The sequence below is a fragment of the Oncorhynchus mykiss genome, chromosome 4 (assembly GCF_057628025.1).
Source record: "Oncorhynchus mykiss isolate SJ-2025 chromosome 4, ASM5762802v1, whole genome shotgun sequence".
NCBI lineage: Eukaryota > Metazoa > Chordata > Actinopteri > Salmoniformes > Salmonidae > Oncorhynchus > Oncorhynchus mykiss.
In genome coordinates this window covers 53,350,310-53,365,607 of record NC_143025.1, presented here as the reverse complement: position 1 = coordinate 53,365,607, position 15,298 = coordinate 53,350,310, and the positions used below count along the sequence as shown (strand labels likewise).

The 15,298-nt window shown below is 44.0% G+C and overlaps 1 long non-coding RNA gene across 1 annotated transcript; it reads right to left on the bottom strand.

Moving 5' to 3' along the window:
* Nucleotides 1–13,752: 13,752 nt before the first annotated feature.
* LOC149984061 (uncharacterized) lies at nucleotides 13,753–15,029 on the bottom strand. Its single transcript, XR_016495328.1, has 2 exons — nucleotides 14,493–15,029; nucleotides 13,753–14,369 (listed from the first exon to the last, which is right to left on the bottom strand). It is a non-coding gene; the product is annotated as an uncharacterized LOC149984061 (long non-coding RNA).
* Between the last annotated feature and the right edge of the window lie 269 nt (nucleotides 15,030–15,298).

The following is a 15,298-nucleotide window of genomic DNA, read 5'->3' as shown; positions in this document are numbered from 1 at the left end:
AACTTGTATGCCATCTGTAAATACAAATACAATTGTTAAATTACGAGCCTAGTTGTTTAAGCCACAGAAAAAGTCAGCATCCTTCCCGCTAGCCTTGATTTGCTGAGATAATGAGTGGGCTGGACATGCAGAGAGATGAGTTTGGATTGTTATGACATATAGCACGATTCTGTCTATTTGAGCTGGTCAGTGTGTGTAGGTTTTGTATCACATAGTAAAACTTAACAAAAGACTCCATGTATGCAAGTATCCATTTCAATAGAACATCACTGCAACAACTGTTACAGATCACTCTCGTCTGAGTACAGAATAACTGATGAAGTTACTAACGCTCAACGCCAGTTGAACATGGCCGTTGTCTGTAAATGTCGGCAAAAAAGGGTAATTCAATTGTTGCCAGGAGCACAGTTACAGTCACCAACGCTCTGAATAACATGAAAACAGCCTAACCAGCTCTGTTAGGGTGAGTAAAATGGTTAGAGTTTGGGTCGGGGCTAAAGCTTAAGATGATTCTTATGGCATTGCACACGGTCAGTGTGAACCAGAGTGACTTGACACAACGGGCCAAGCAAGCCGTACAAACCGGAAACGACACAGGACGTCTTATTTACTGAAAGGGGTTGCAGTCTGCCATGAAACGTTCATCCATGTTACGGGTAAGAGTCTAGCTACTGTTTCAGATATTATACGTTCCTAATTTTGTTCGAAATTTAATTAGCATGTTATGATCACCCTGAATTATTGTACTTTCCCCACCTGCAAAACACCAGTCTCAACATCAACAGTGACGAGGCGATTCCGGGATGATGGCCTTCTAGACAGGGTTGCAAAGAAAAAGCCATATCTTAGACTGGCCAAAAGAAAGAAAAGATTAAGATGAACAAAATAACACAGACACTGGACAGAGGAACTCTAGCCTTCATTTCTCAGAACAAGAATAGACTGACGAGTTTCAGAAGAAAGTTATTTGTTTCTGGCCATTTTGAGCTTGTAATCGAACCCACAAACGCTGACTCTCCAGATACTCAAAATCAAAAATCAAATCAAATGTATTTATAAAGCCCTTCTTACATCAGCTGATATATCAAAGTGCTGTACAGAAACCCAGCCTAAAACCCCAAACTGCAAGCAATGCAGGTGTAGAAGCACGGTGGCTAGGAAAAACTCAGTAGAAAGGCCAAAACCTAGGAAGAAACCTAGAGAGGAACCAGGCTATGAGGCGTGGCCAGTCCTCTTCTGGCTGTGCCGGGTGGAGATTATAACAGAACACGGCCAAGATGTTCAAATGTTCATAAATGACCAGCATGGTCAAATAATAATAATCACAGTAGTTGTCGAGGGTGCAGCAAGTCAGCACCTCAGGAGAAAATGTCAGTTGGCTTTTCATAGCCGATCATTGAGAGTTTCTCTACCGCTCCTACTGTCTCTATAAAGTTGAAAACAGCAAGTCTGGGACAGGTACCACGTCCGGTGAACAGGTCAGGGTTTCATAGCCTCAGGCAGAACAGTTCAAACTGGAGCAGCTGCACGGCCAGGTGGACTGGGGACAGCAAGGAGTCATCATGCCAGGTAGACCTGAGGCATGGTACTAGGGCTCAGGCATACTTAAATTCACACAGGACACCGGATAAGACAGGAGAAATACTCCACAAAAACACAAACAAATGCAGCATAAATACTGGAGGCTGAAACAGGAGGGGTCAGGAGATACTGTGGCCCCATCCGATGATATCCCCGGACAGGGCCAAACAGGCAGGATATAACCCCACCCACTTTGCCAAAGCACAGCCCCCACACCACTAGAGGGATATCTTCAACCACCAACTTACCATCCTGAGACAAGGCCGAGTATAGCCCACAAAGATCTCCGCCCCGGCACAACCAAAGGGGGGGCGGCAACCCAGACAGGAAGGCCACGTCAGTGACTCAACCCACTCAAGTGACGCACCCCTCCTAGGGACAGCATGGAAGAGCACCAGTAAGCCAGTGACTCAGCCCCTGTAATAGGGTTAGAGGCAGAGAATCCCAGTGGAGAGAGGGGAACCGGCCAGGCAGAGAGAGCAAGGGTGGTTCGTTGCTCCAGAGCCTTTCCGTTCACCTTCACACTCCTGGGCCAGACTATACTCAATCATCTGGACTACTGAACAGATGAGTCTTCAGTAAAGACTTAAAGGTTGAGACCGAGCCCGCGTCTCTCACATGGGTAGGCAGACTATTCCATAAAAATGGAGCTGTATAGGAGAAGGCCCTGCCTCCAGCTGTTTGCTTAGGAATTCTAGGGACAATCAACTGATCTAAAGCTTCTTTAATCAGAACAGCAGTTTTCAGCTGTGCTAACTTAATTGAAAAAGGGTTTTCTAATGATCAAGTAGCCTTTTAGCTAACACAACGTGCCATTGGAATGCAGGAGTGATGGTTTCTGATAATGGGCCTCTGTACACGTATGTAGATATTCCATAAAAAATCAGCCGTTTCCAGCTACAATAGTAATTTACAACAACAACTTTTACACTGAATTTCTGATCAATATGTTATTTTAAGGGACAACAAAATTGCTTTTCTTTCAGAAACAAGGACATTTCTAAGTGACCCCAAACTTTTGAATTGTAGTGTACGTCTCATCCAGTTTGTATGCTATTAGTGATTAGTGCAGGTCGATATCTTCTTTTTTAACAACTAATTTTATTGACTCGAGAGTCATGATTTGTTTTTCTGAGTGACTCCTTAAACTTCCGGACTTGTCTTAATGCTGATGTGCTGTTTGTTGCTCCTTGGCTATCTGCTAAACTTACAGGCTCTGAGCCGCCAAAACCTCCCACCATTAGCTCTGACAAATTGAAAACCCTAGTCATTGGCGACTCCATTACCCATATTATTAGACTTAAAAAGATTAATCCAGTGATCTTACACTATTTACGAGGCGGCAGGTCTACCGACATAAAGGCGAAACTGAAGATGGTGCTGGCTTATGCTAAAACTGGTTAGCGTAGACAGTGTAGGGATATTGTTATCCACATCATCACCAACGATGTTTGGATCACCAAGTGCAACATAGCTTAAATCGCTGGTTGAAAACTGTTTTCTGCCCCTCCCAAAACATAGAATGTGTAGATAATTGGGACTCACCCAGAAACAGGACCACGCCTGGCCTACTGAGGAGTGATGGACTCCATCCTAGCTGGAGGGGTGCTCCCATCTTATCTATGAATGTAGGCAGGGCTCTAACTCCTCTAGCTCCACAATGAGATAGGGTGCAGGTCAGGTAGCAGGGTGCAGGTCAGGTAGCAGGGTGCAGGTCAGGTAGCAGGGTGCAGGTCAGGTAGCAGGGTGCAGGTCAGGTAGCAGGGTGCGGGTCAGGTAGCAGGGAGCGGGTCAGGTAGCAGGGAGCGGGTCAGGTAGCAGGGTGCCGGCCAGGCAGCAGGGTGCAGGCCAGGCAGCAGGGTGCAGGCCAGCCTGCCAGCTTAGTGGAGTCTGCCACTAGCATAGTCAGTGTAGCCAGCTCAGCTATCCCCATTGAGACCGTGTCTGTGCCTCGATCTAGGTTGATCAAAACAAAACATGGTGGTGTTCACCTTAGCAATATCACTGGAATAAAGACCTCCTCATTTACAACAACAACTCCAGTCCTGTCATTATTGATAGAGATTTTGATATCTCACAAAGTCAAGATAGGGTTACTTAATGTTAGATCCCTCACTTCCAAGGTAGTCATAGTCAATTAAATAATCACTGACCATAATCTTGATGTGAATGGTCTGACTGAAACAGCTCAAGCCTGATTAATTTACTGTGTTAAATGAGGCCTCTCCTCCTGGTTACACTAGTGACCATATCCCCCGCGCATCCCGCAAAAGTGGAGGTGTTGCTAACATTTGACAGCAAATTTGAATAACAAAAATATAATAAATGACTGCGTTATCATCTTTTGAGCATCTAGTCATGAAATCTATGAAATCTACTAATCACTTTTTATAGCTACTGTTTACAGGCCTCCTGGGCAGGGTACTGCATTCCTCACTGAGTTCCCTGAATTCCTATCGGACCTTGTAGTTATAGCAGATAATATTCACATTTTTGGTGACTTTAATATTCACTTGGAAAAGTCCACAGACCCACTCCAAAAGGCTTTCAGAGCCATCAACGACTATGGGTTTTGTCCAACATATCTCCAGACCTAGTCATTGCCACAGTCATACCCTGGATCTGGTTTTGTCCAGTGGAATAAATGTTGTGGATCTAAATGTTTTTCCTCATAATCCTGGACTATCGGACCACCATTTTATTATGTTTGAAATCACAACAAATAACCTGCACAGACCCCAATCAAGGATCATCAAAAGCTGTGCTTTAAATTCTCGAACAACCCAAAGATCCCTAGATGCCCTTCCAGACTCCCTCCACCTACCCAAGGACGTCTGAGTACAAAAATCGGTTAACCACCTAACTGAGTATCTTAATTTAACCTTGTATAATACCATAGATGCAGTCACAACCCCAAAAACAAATATAATTTGTCACAAGAAATATGCTCCCTGGTATACAGGAAATACCCAAATCCTGAAGCAAGCTTCCAGAAAATTGTAACGAAATGGCATTGCAGCAAACTGGAAGTCTTCCGACTAGCTTGGAAAGACAGTACCGTGCAATATCGAAGAGCCCTTACTGCTGCTCGATTGTTCTATTTTTCCAGCCTAATTGAGGAGAATAAGAACAATCACAAATATATTTTTGATACTGTCGCAAAGCTAACTAAAAAGCAGCATTCAACAAGAGAGGTTAGCTTTCACTTCAGCAGTAATTAATCAATCAATCAAATGTATTTATAAAGCCCTTTTTACATCAGCCGATGTCACAAAGTGCTGTACAGAAAGCCAACCTAAAACCCCAAATAGCAAGCAATGCAGATGTAGAAGCACGGTGGCTAGGAAGGTTCCTCCCTAGAAAGGCAGGAACCTAGGAAGAAACGTAGGAAGGAACCAGGCTCAGAGGGGTGGCCGTGCCAGATTGAGATTATAACTGAACATGGTTAAGATGTTCAAACGTTCATAGATGACCAGCAGGGTCAAATATAATAATAATAATAATAATAATAATCCCAGTGGTTGTAGAGGGTGCAACAGGTCAGCACCTCAGGAATAAATGAGATTTTCATGGGCTATACTCAGCCTTGTCTCAGGGTAGTAAGTTGGTGGTCTGTTGATATCCCTCTAGTGGTGTCGGGATGTGCTTTGACAAAGTGGGTGAGGTTATATCCTGCTTGGTTGGACCGGTCCAGGAGTATCGTCGGATGGGGCCACAGTGTCCCCTAACCCCGCCCCCCCACCCCCCCCAGTCTCAGTCTCCAGTATCTATGCTGCAATAGACTGTGCGCTGGGGGGCTAGGGTCAGTCTGTCATATCTGGTGTAATTGTCCTGTCTTATCTGGTGTCCTGTGTGAATTTAAGTATGCTTCCTCCAATTCTCTCTCTCTCCCTCCCCTCCCGGAGGACCTGAGCCCTAGGATCCATGCCTCAGGACTACCTGGCTGATGACTCCTGGCTGTCCCCAGTCCACCTGGTCATGCTGGTGCTCCATTTTCAACTGTTCTGCCTGCGGCTAGGGAACCCTGACCCGTTCACCGAAGGTGCTACCTTGTCCCGGACCTGCTGTTTTCGACTCTCTCTCTAACGCACCTGCTGTCTCGGCTATGAAAAGCCAACTGACATTTACTCCTGAGGCACTGACCTGTTGCACCCTCTACAATCACTTTGATTATTATTTGACCCTGCTGGTCATCTATGAACGTTTCAAAATCTTGAAGAACAATATGTCCTTAAATGGCCATGTACTCCCGGCACAGCCATGAGAAGACTGGCCACCCCCAGAGCCTTGTTCCTCTCTAGGTTTCTTCCTATCTAGGGAGTTTATTTTCTAGCCACCATGCTTCTACATCTGCATTGCTTCTTGTTTGGGGTTTTAGGCTGGGTTTCTGTTTAGGACTTTGACAGCTTTTCGTTTGGCCTGCTGGCAGGCCGCAATGAGTCCTACAGCAGGATTGGTACACACTCCACTGGCTCAGCAGCTCCAGAGACGTGCCAATAGACGTGCCAATAATAAGGACCAATAACTTTTGAAGAAGTGGCTCCATTTCCTGAAGAGGAAGGACGTGCCAAATCGAGCTAGCAAGATCGCTGTCCAGCACTTCGCGGAGGAAGACTTTGCAATGAAGAGAACTTTCAGATAGGCAACCGGGAGTTTCCAAATTAAAAGAAGTCATAGGACTACGTTGAAACACTCTCCTTACCCCTCAATTTTCAAAGGTTATGGTGTAAGGGTTACTGAAGGACCATCATCAACATCGCTGACTTTGGAGTCAAGTAATATCCGGACTGAACGGAAGAGGCGATGCGAGTCAATGGGAGAGCCTGAGGTAACGTTAACTAGTCATGAGTCATGACTGTTGTTGGACTAAACTAGCATTAGACAGTGGACAGTTTTGTTGCAACTCTAGTTGAAGGTAATAATGGCGCCGGAGGAGATGGCTGCCGTTTTACGGTCCCATAACCAATTGTGCTATTGTGTGTGTTTTTTTATAACTTATTTTATGTTTTATGTTTCTGCCACCGTCTCTTATGACTGAAAATATCTTCTAGATATCAGGACAGCGATTACTCACCCCATACTGGAAAGGATTTACTTCGGACACCCGACAAGGCCCTCATGAATAACATACAGCTGGCGGGTTTTACGCTTTTTCAGCAGGATCGAACAGCTGCCTTCAGTAAGACATGGAGTGGTGGTCTGTGTATATTTGTAAACAACAGCTGGTACACAAAATCTAAGGAAGCCTCAAGGTTTTTCTAGCCTGAGGTAGAGTATATCATGATAAGCTGTATACCACACTATTTACCAAGATAGTTTTCATCTATTCTTCAAGCTGTCTATTTACCACCACATACCGATGCTTGCACTAAGATAGCACTCAATGTGCTGTATACGGCCATAAGCAAACAGGAAAACGCTCATCCTGAGGTTGGAAATCCTAGTGGCCAGGGACTTAAATGCAGAGAAAAATACATCTTTTGTACCTCATTTCTACCAATATGCTAAATGTGCAACCAGAGGGTAAAAAAACTCTAGACCACCTTTACTCCACACACAGAGACGCGTACAAAGCTCTCCCTCTGACCAAAGCAGGAAGCACCAGTTACTTGTTCAAAATAAAAGTGGTCAGATGAAGCAGATGCAAAGCTACAGGACTGTTTTGCCAGCATAGACTTTAATATGTTCCGGGATTCTTCCGATGGCATTGAGGAGTACACAGTGACCATACATGCAAACCCCAACCAGAAGCCATGGTTTACAGGCAACTTCCGCACTGAGCTAAAGGGAAGAGCTGCCTCTTTCAAGGAGGGGGACTTATAAGAAATCCCATTATGCCCCCGACTAGTCATCAAACAGGCAAAGTGTCACTACAGAACTAAGATTGAATCGTACTACACCATCTCTGACCCGCATAGGATGTGGCAGGGCTTGCAAACTATTACAGACTGTAAAGGGAAGCACAGCCGAGAGCTGCGCAGTGACACAAGCCGACCAGACAAGCTAAATAACTTCTAGATTTGCTTCGAGGCAAGTAACACTGAAACATGCATGAGAGCATCAGCTGTTCCGGACAATGTGAGTACACTCTCCGTAGTTGATGCGAGTAAGACCTTTAAAAAGGCCATTCACAAGGCCACAGGGCCAGACGGATTACCAGGACGTGTACTCCGAGCATGCGCTGACAAACTGGCAAGTGTCTTCACTGACATTTCAAACCTGTCAAACCTGTCATTTCAAACCCCTGCCTGAATCTGTAATACCAACATGTTTCAAGCAGACCACCATTGTCCCTGTGCCCAAGAACACTAAGATAACCTGCCTAAACGACTAACGACCGGTAGCACTCATGTCTGTAGCCATGAAAAGCTTTGAAAGGCTGGTCATGGCTCACATCAACACCATTATTCCAGACACCCTAGATCCACTCCAATTTGCATACCGCCCCAACAGATCCACAGATGGTTCAATCTCTATTGCACTCCACACTGCCCTTTCCCAACCGGAAATAAGGAAAACCTATGTGAGAATGCTATTCATTGACTATAGCTCAGTGTTCAACACCATAGTGCCCTCAAAGCTCATCACTAAGCTAAGGACCTCGGGACGAAACACCTCCCTTAGCAACTGGATCATGGCGGGCCACCCCCAGGTGGTGAGGGTAGGGAACAACACATCTGCCACGCTGATCCGCAACACTGGAGCTCCCCAGGGGTGTTTGCTCAGTCCCCTCCTGTATTCCCTGTTCACCCATGACTGCATAGCCAGGCATGACTCTAACACCATCATTAAGTTTGCAGACGACACAACAGTGGTAGGCCTGATCCCGACAACGACAAGACAGCCTATAGGGAGGAGGTCAGAGACCTGGCCGGGTGGTGCCAGAATAACAACCTATCCCTCAACATAACCAAGACGAAGGAGATGATTGTGGACTACAGGAAAAGGAGGACCGAGCACGCAAACATTCTCATCGACAGCGCTGTAATGGAGCAGGTTGAGAGCTTCAAGTTCCTTGGTGTCCACATCAACAACAAACTAGAATGGTCCAAACACACCAAGTCAGTCGTGAAGAGGGCACGACAAAGCCTATTCCCCCTCAGGAAACTAAAAAGATTTGGCATGGGTCCTGAGATCCTCAAAAGGTTCTACAGCTGCAACATCGAGGGCATGGTTGCATCACTGCCTGGTACGGCAATTGCTCGGCCTCCGACCGTAAGGCACTACAGAGGGGACGGCCCATCACGGGGCTAAGCTGCCTGCCATCCAGGACCTCTAATACAGGCAGTGTCAGAGGAAGGCCCTAAAAATAGTCAAAGACCCCAGCCACCCCAGTCATAGACTGTTCTCTCTACTACCGCATGGCAAGTGGTACCGGAGTGCCAAGTCTAGGACAAAAAGCCATAAGACTTCTGAACAGGTAATCAAATGGCTACCCGGACTACTTGCATTGTGTGCCCCCCCCAACTCCCCCAACCCCTCTTTTTACGCTGCTGCTACTCTCTGTTTATCATATATGCATAGTCACTTCAACCATATCAACATGTACATTCTACCTCAATCAACCTGACTAACTGGTGTCTGTATGTAGCCTTGCTACTTCTACAGCCTCGCTACTGTATATGGCCTGTCTTTCTACTGTTGTTTTTTTTCCTTTAACTACCTATTATTCACCTAATACCTTTTTTACACTATTGGTTAGAGGCTGTAAGTAAGCATTTCACTGTATTTGGCGCATGTGACAAATAAACTTTGATTTGATTTACTGTAATACATTTTGTTGAAAGATTTGTTTTTGGAATGTTTTGTTAGCTCCACCTCATTTAGCTAGACTGAAGTGACATAGCTAATGTTTGTTGACAAATACATGTCCCTGTATTTGCTGTGTGTTTGTGTTGACATGGCATACAAGACAGGTAGCTTTTTAACGCCAACTGATATAAACTCAGCAAAAAAGAAACAGCCTTTTTTCAAGACCCTGACTTTCAAAGATAATTCATAAAATTCCAAATAACTTTCAGATTTTCATTTTAAAGGGTTAAAACACTGTTTCCCATGCTTGTTCAATGAACCATAAACAATGAATGAACATGCACCTCTGGAATGGTCGTTAAGACACTAACAGCTTACAGACGGTAGATAATTAAGGTCACAGTTATGAAAATTTAGGACACTAATGAGGCCTTTCTACTGACTCTGAAAAACACAGAAAGAAAGATGCCCAGGGTCCCTGCTCATCTGTGTAAACATGCCTTAGGCATGCTGCAAGGAGGCATGAGGACTGCAGATGTAGCCAGGGCAATAAATTGCAATGTCCGTACTGTGAGACGCCTAAGACAGCGCTACAGGGAGACAGGATGGACAGCTGATCGTCCTCGCAGTGGCAGACGAAGTGTAACAACACCTGCACAGGATCGGTATATCCGAACATCACACCTGCGGGACCGGTACAGGCTGGCAACTGCCCGAGTTACACCAGGAACGCACAATCCCTCCATCAGTGCTCAGACTGTCCTCAATAGACTGAGAGGGGCTGGACTGATGGGCTTGTAGGCCTATTGTAAGGCACATCCTCACCAGACATCACCGGCAACAACGTCACCTATGGGCACAAATCCACCATCGCTGGTACAGACAAGACTGGCAAAAAGTGTTCTTCACTGATGATTCGCGGTTTTGTCTCAGCAGGGGTGATGGTCGGATTCGCGTCTATTGTCGAAGGAATGAGCATTACACTGAGGCCTGTACTCTGGAGCGGGATACATCTGGAGGTGTAGGGTCCGTCATGGTCTGGGGTGGTGTGTCACAGCATCATTGGGCTGAGCTTGTTGTCATTGCAGGCAATCTTAATGCTGTGCGTTACAGGGAAGACACCCTCCTCCCTCATGTGGTAACTTTCCTGCAGGCTCATCCTCCAACAAGACAATGTCACCAGCCATACTGCTCGTTCTGTGCGTGATTTCCTGCAAGACAGGAATGTCAGTGTTCTGCCATGGCCAGCGAAGTGCCCGGATCTAAATCCCATTGAGCACGTCTGGGACCTGTTGGATCGGAGGGTGATGGCTAGGGCCATTCCCCCAGAAATGTCAGGGAACTTGCAAGTGCATTGGTGGGAAAGTGGGGTAACATCTCACAGCAAGAACTGGCAAATCTGGTTTAGTTCATGAGGAGGAGATGCACTGCAGTACTTTATGCTACTGGTGGCCACACAAGATACTGACTTACTTTGAATTTTTACTCCCCCCTTTGTTCAGGGACACAATAATCAATTTCTGTTAGTCACATGTCTGTGGAACAGTTTATATCTCAGTTGTTGAACCTTGTTATGTTCATACAAATACTTACACATGTTATGTCTGCTGAAAATAAACACAGTTGCCGGTGAGAGGACGTTTCTTTTTTTGCAGAGTTTGTTTGGGTTCAATTGTCTTAACAAAATGTTTCAGGATCACATCTTCATCCCTGAAAAGGTTTTCATCCTGGAGGACACTGTTCAGGAGGAGGCACATGTAAATGCATATTATATCTAAGGCTATTGTTTATTTCAAGACACAATCTGACACAAGACACAAGCATGCAAAACTGACCCCTGGGTGCCAGTGTTCCTATGCTACGGTGGAGAAGAGGTCCACGGGGACCATCACTAAAGAGCTTGAAGTCAGGCTCGAGGTTCAGAATCACAATCATCACAGTGCGGGCCAAGATATATTATCGAAGAGTGTGTGCAAGATCCGAAATACATTGTCAGCCATGAGCCAGGATGTCGAGCAGGTGTCATCAGCTCATTCCTGAAAATAAATGGTTTTGCCATCACCATGGAGACAGTGTGTTGTGGGCATCAGGATGAAGTGGGAGTCCCAGACCAGAGAGGGAAAATTGTTTGCAGAGAATCTGTTGGTGCCATCAGCGGTCTTCCTTACTGGCAGCTCTCACTCCATATTTGTGGAAACATGTCACTGCGGCAGTTCGCAAACCAACAGCGCTTGCCAGAGGTTAACCACATGTGGACTTAGCACTGATCATATCTGGAGCCTCCTTTGGCTCTTACACCATCCAGGACTCTGCTTCCCACCTGATCATCCTCCAGGAGACTCTGCATGTGACTGAAGTGAAGAACAGCTACTGGTTGGAGAGGGAGGGATTATTGAGAGGCCTGCAACACATTGAGGTAAGCTATAGCCAGTGGTGTAAAGTACTTAAGAAAAAATACTTTAAAGTACTACTTAAGTAGTTTTTTAGGTATCTGTACTTTACTATTTACATTTTTGACTACTTTTACTTTTACTTCACTACATTCCTAAAGAGAATAATGTACTTGTTATATTTTCAAAGCTTAGCAGGAAAGTGGTCCATTTCACTCACTTATCAAGAGAACATTCCTGGTCATCCCTACTGCCTCTGATCTGGAGGACTCACTAAACACAAATGCTTAATATGTAGCATATGCCTGGCTATCCATACATAAAATAAAATAAATCTTATTGTAAGCAATTTGAAATGATTTATACTTTCACTTTGGATACTGAAGTATGTATTTGCAATTACATTTACTTTTGATGCTTAAGTATATTTAAAACCAAATACGTTTAGACTTTAACTCAAGTAGTATTTTTCTGGGTGACTTTCACTTTTACTTGAGTCATTTTCTATGAAGGTATATTTACTTTTACTCAAGTATGACAATTGGGTACTTTTTCCACAACTGGCTATAGCCTAACCTATATTTTGTAGCTAGCCTAATGGTTGTAAATGTATATTTGGTGAATGTATGAAGAGGGCATAGGTACCTTTTAGGATGATAAATGGACCCTTATTACTAACAGGCCAATGGATGCAGTACTGATACCCTGGCCACTGACAGTCAGCCAAGTGTGAGGGTGCTCTTGAGGAACTCACATGCTGATATCTGGCATTAGTCTGTCCTGTGACACATTCCCAAATGTATGAGGAAACAGCTGGTGGCATTCGGGAAGCCAGAGGTACTGTCATATATTTTATAGTAAAATCAGAACTATGATTTGTATAACTTATATCTGGCTCTTGGACCATCCTAGCGGACTCTGAGTGCCCAAAGAGTGGCATTCACTTTGAGGGAGCTGGCGGGTGTTCCGAAAATAATCGAAGTGGAATTGTTTTTCCACATAATATTTTTTTTTTTACCGGTTTCAACGGACGTGCTACCTTGTCCCGGATCTGCTGTTTCGACCTATGGATGCTCAGCTTCGAAAAGCCAACTGACATTTGCTCCTGAGGTGTTGAACTGTTGCACCCTCTATAACCAGTGTGGTTATTATTTTGATGTAAAAAGAGCTTTGTAAAATACATTTGATTGATTGTTTGCTGTGCTGCGTGCTGTGTATTCACTAACTGTCTGAGGGAAGGGACATTTTAATAATATCTGTAGCATATTTTGGTGTGTTATTTAACTTCTTAAAGTGGCTATCAGCAGTAGAAACAATTACAAAGTGTCTTCCCTGCTCCTCTTTCAGTAAAAAGCTGAGCAATGGGGCTGGAGATATGTAGCCACTCTCAAATTCATAGAGCTATAGATGCAAGGACTGACCATTCATGATGTGAAAATGTGAGTTTTAACCATGTTTTGAGGCTGTATCGTGTTTGTTTACATTTTCTTTGTTTACAATCGTTGGAGAAAAACAAATCAATATTTGGGGTTCTGATGGGGTACGACAGAACTAAACTCATGGGGCATTTATAAGTTAGATTCTTCATGAATCAATGGTTACATATCATACATTTTTCTTCAGTCTTTCAAAAGGATTAGTGACATGTCCAATACATCGCCATCCAGACAGACTGACAGGAACCTCTGACTGGATGTAATACAGCCACAATCTGCTGGGATTTTGTGCTGTATCTCAGCCATCTGTAAAACACACACTCATACTCTCTAGCCATTATCTGGCAGCATCCTTACTCACATCAGTTACAGTTAGCTGCGGTTTTAAATTCTTGTGTTTCCATTCACCTTTAAGAATTCACATGTGACGCCATGTGCTAAACAGAGTTGAGTAGCACAGCTAAACAACCAAGGATTTCAAGACAAAAAGTGGTAAAAGTATTAGGAAAAACTCTGGGTAAAAATATCCTAATCTGAATTTGGTGCAGGCATGTTGTTCTTCACATTACCGGCTCTGGTCCACACAAACTATATCAAATCAAATCAAAGTTTATTTGTCACATGCACAGGATACTGAAGGTGTAAACTGCACATTGAAATGGGTACTTGCATATTTGCATAGTTGCAATATCAAAAACAGAAAAATATTTTAGAATTATTAGATGACGCTTACCCAGACACACTTGTCTAACTTGATGGGTCATGTGAAAGAAATTCTATAACCCCCAGCCACATTTTGCCAAGTGGATGGGTCTCTACAGAAAGTGTAAACTGTACAATCAAATGGTTACTTGCAATATAAAACATAGAAAGTGTCAATATATAAAAAACAATAACAATGAGTGTCAATGCCAGTAGAGAAAGAACAAACTATACAGTATGTACAAGAACAACATCAATAACGATGTCAGAGATACTGGTGATACACAAGGTAGTTACATATGTGCATACAATAAGCAGTAAAGTGGCTGAGCAGCAGGATGCATTTTTTTATAATAGCAGCAACATGTGTGTTAAGAGAAAGTGTGTGTTAATAGAAAGTCATGTGAATGTGCATAGAGGCAGTGCAGATAGCCATGATGACTGGGAGCAGCTGAAACCTGGTCCCAACTGAGTCTGAACGCTCCTTGGCGACAACAACACCATGCTCCTGAGCATCGAAGGGGGAAAAAAGTAAAAAATTAAGACATTACAACCTTGCATTAAATCAACTGACCTCCCAAGTTTAGATAATAAGAGTAACCTCATACAATGGAATGAAAATTATATTGACCTGAAGTGCTGGTGCTGCTTGATCTGTGACATTAGGCTAAAGTACGGAGTCAGGTGGTCCACAGATTACTGAAGGAAGACAGTGAAACTACACATACCTCTGAAAAATACACAAATAATGTGAGATCAATAAAAGTAGTGCCAATCATGTTGGAGGTTAAATAAAATAATCAAAAGATGTGTTGTTTATGCTTTAAATATCATGTGTTGTCATCAATTCCTTGTAGAGATGCCACTCTGCAGTTTGTGTCACATGACATGGCAGCAGCTTTCGACCAAAGTGTTTGTGTCCTGGGTGGCGTCCAGGTAATACTATTGCATAATCCTCTGCATAGGTGTTGATGAAGTTCACCACTCGCTGCAAGTCCTGATGCTTCATGTGTAACCTGTGCTTGCTTGGGTCAGATCTCTTTTTGATAGGCATTAGACTATTCTCCTTGTATGACTGGTGGAGGATAGTCAGGTGAGTTCTACTGATGCTGAAAGACAAATTCCAGATACAAATATTTTAGCATTATCATACAATAGATAGCTGTAATCACCGTCAGACACACCTGGCTAATTTGATTAGTCATGTAATCATCAGGCGATGTAGAGTCTTGTTTTGAGATGTAGCTAGCTAGCTTGCTAACCAATTAACCATAATCACAACCCATAGAGTACTGGCATGACAAACCGATTGTCATAGCTAGCTAAAGCTAACCAACTAATGGACGCTAACCCCATTCGGTACAAATGTGCGCAACCGCGACATTCAAACAAGGCTGCAAAGAAAACTAATGGGATTGTTGAGACTGTGTTGACATC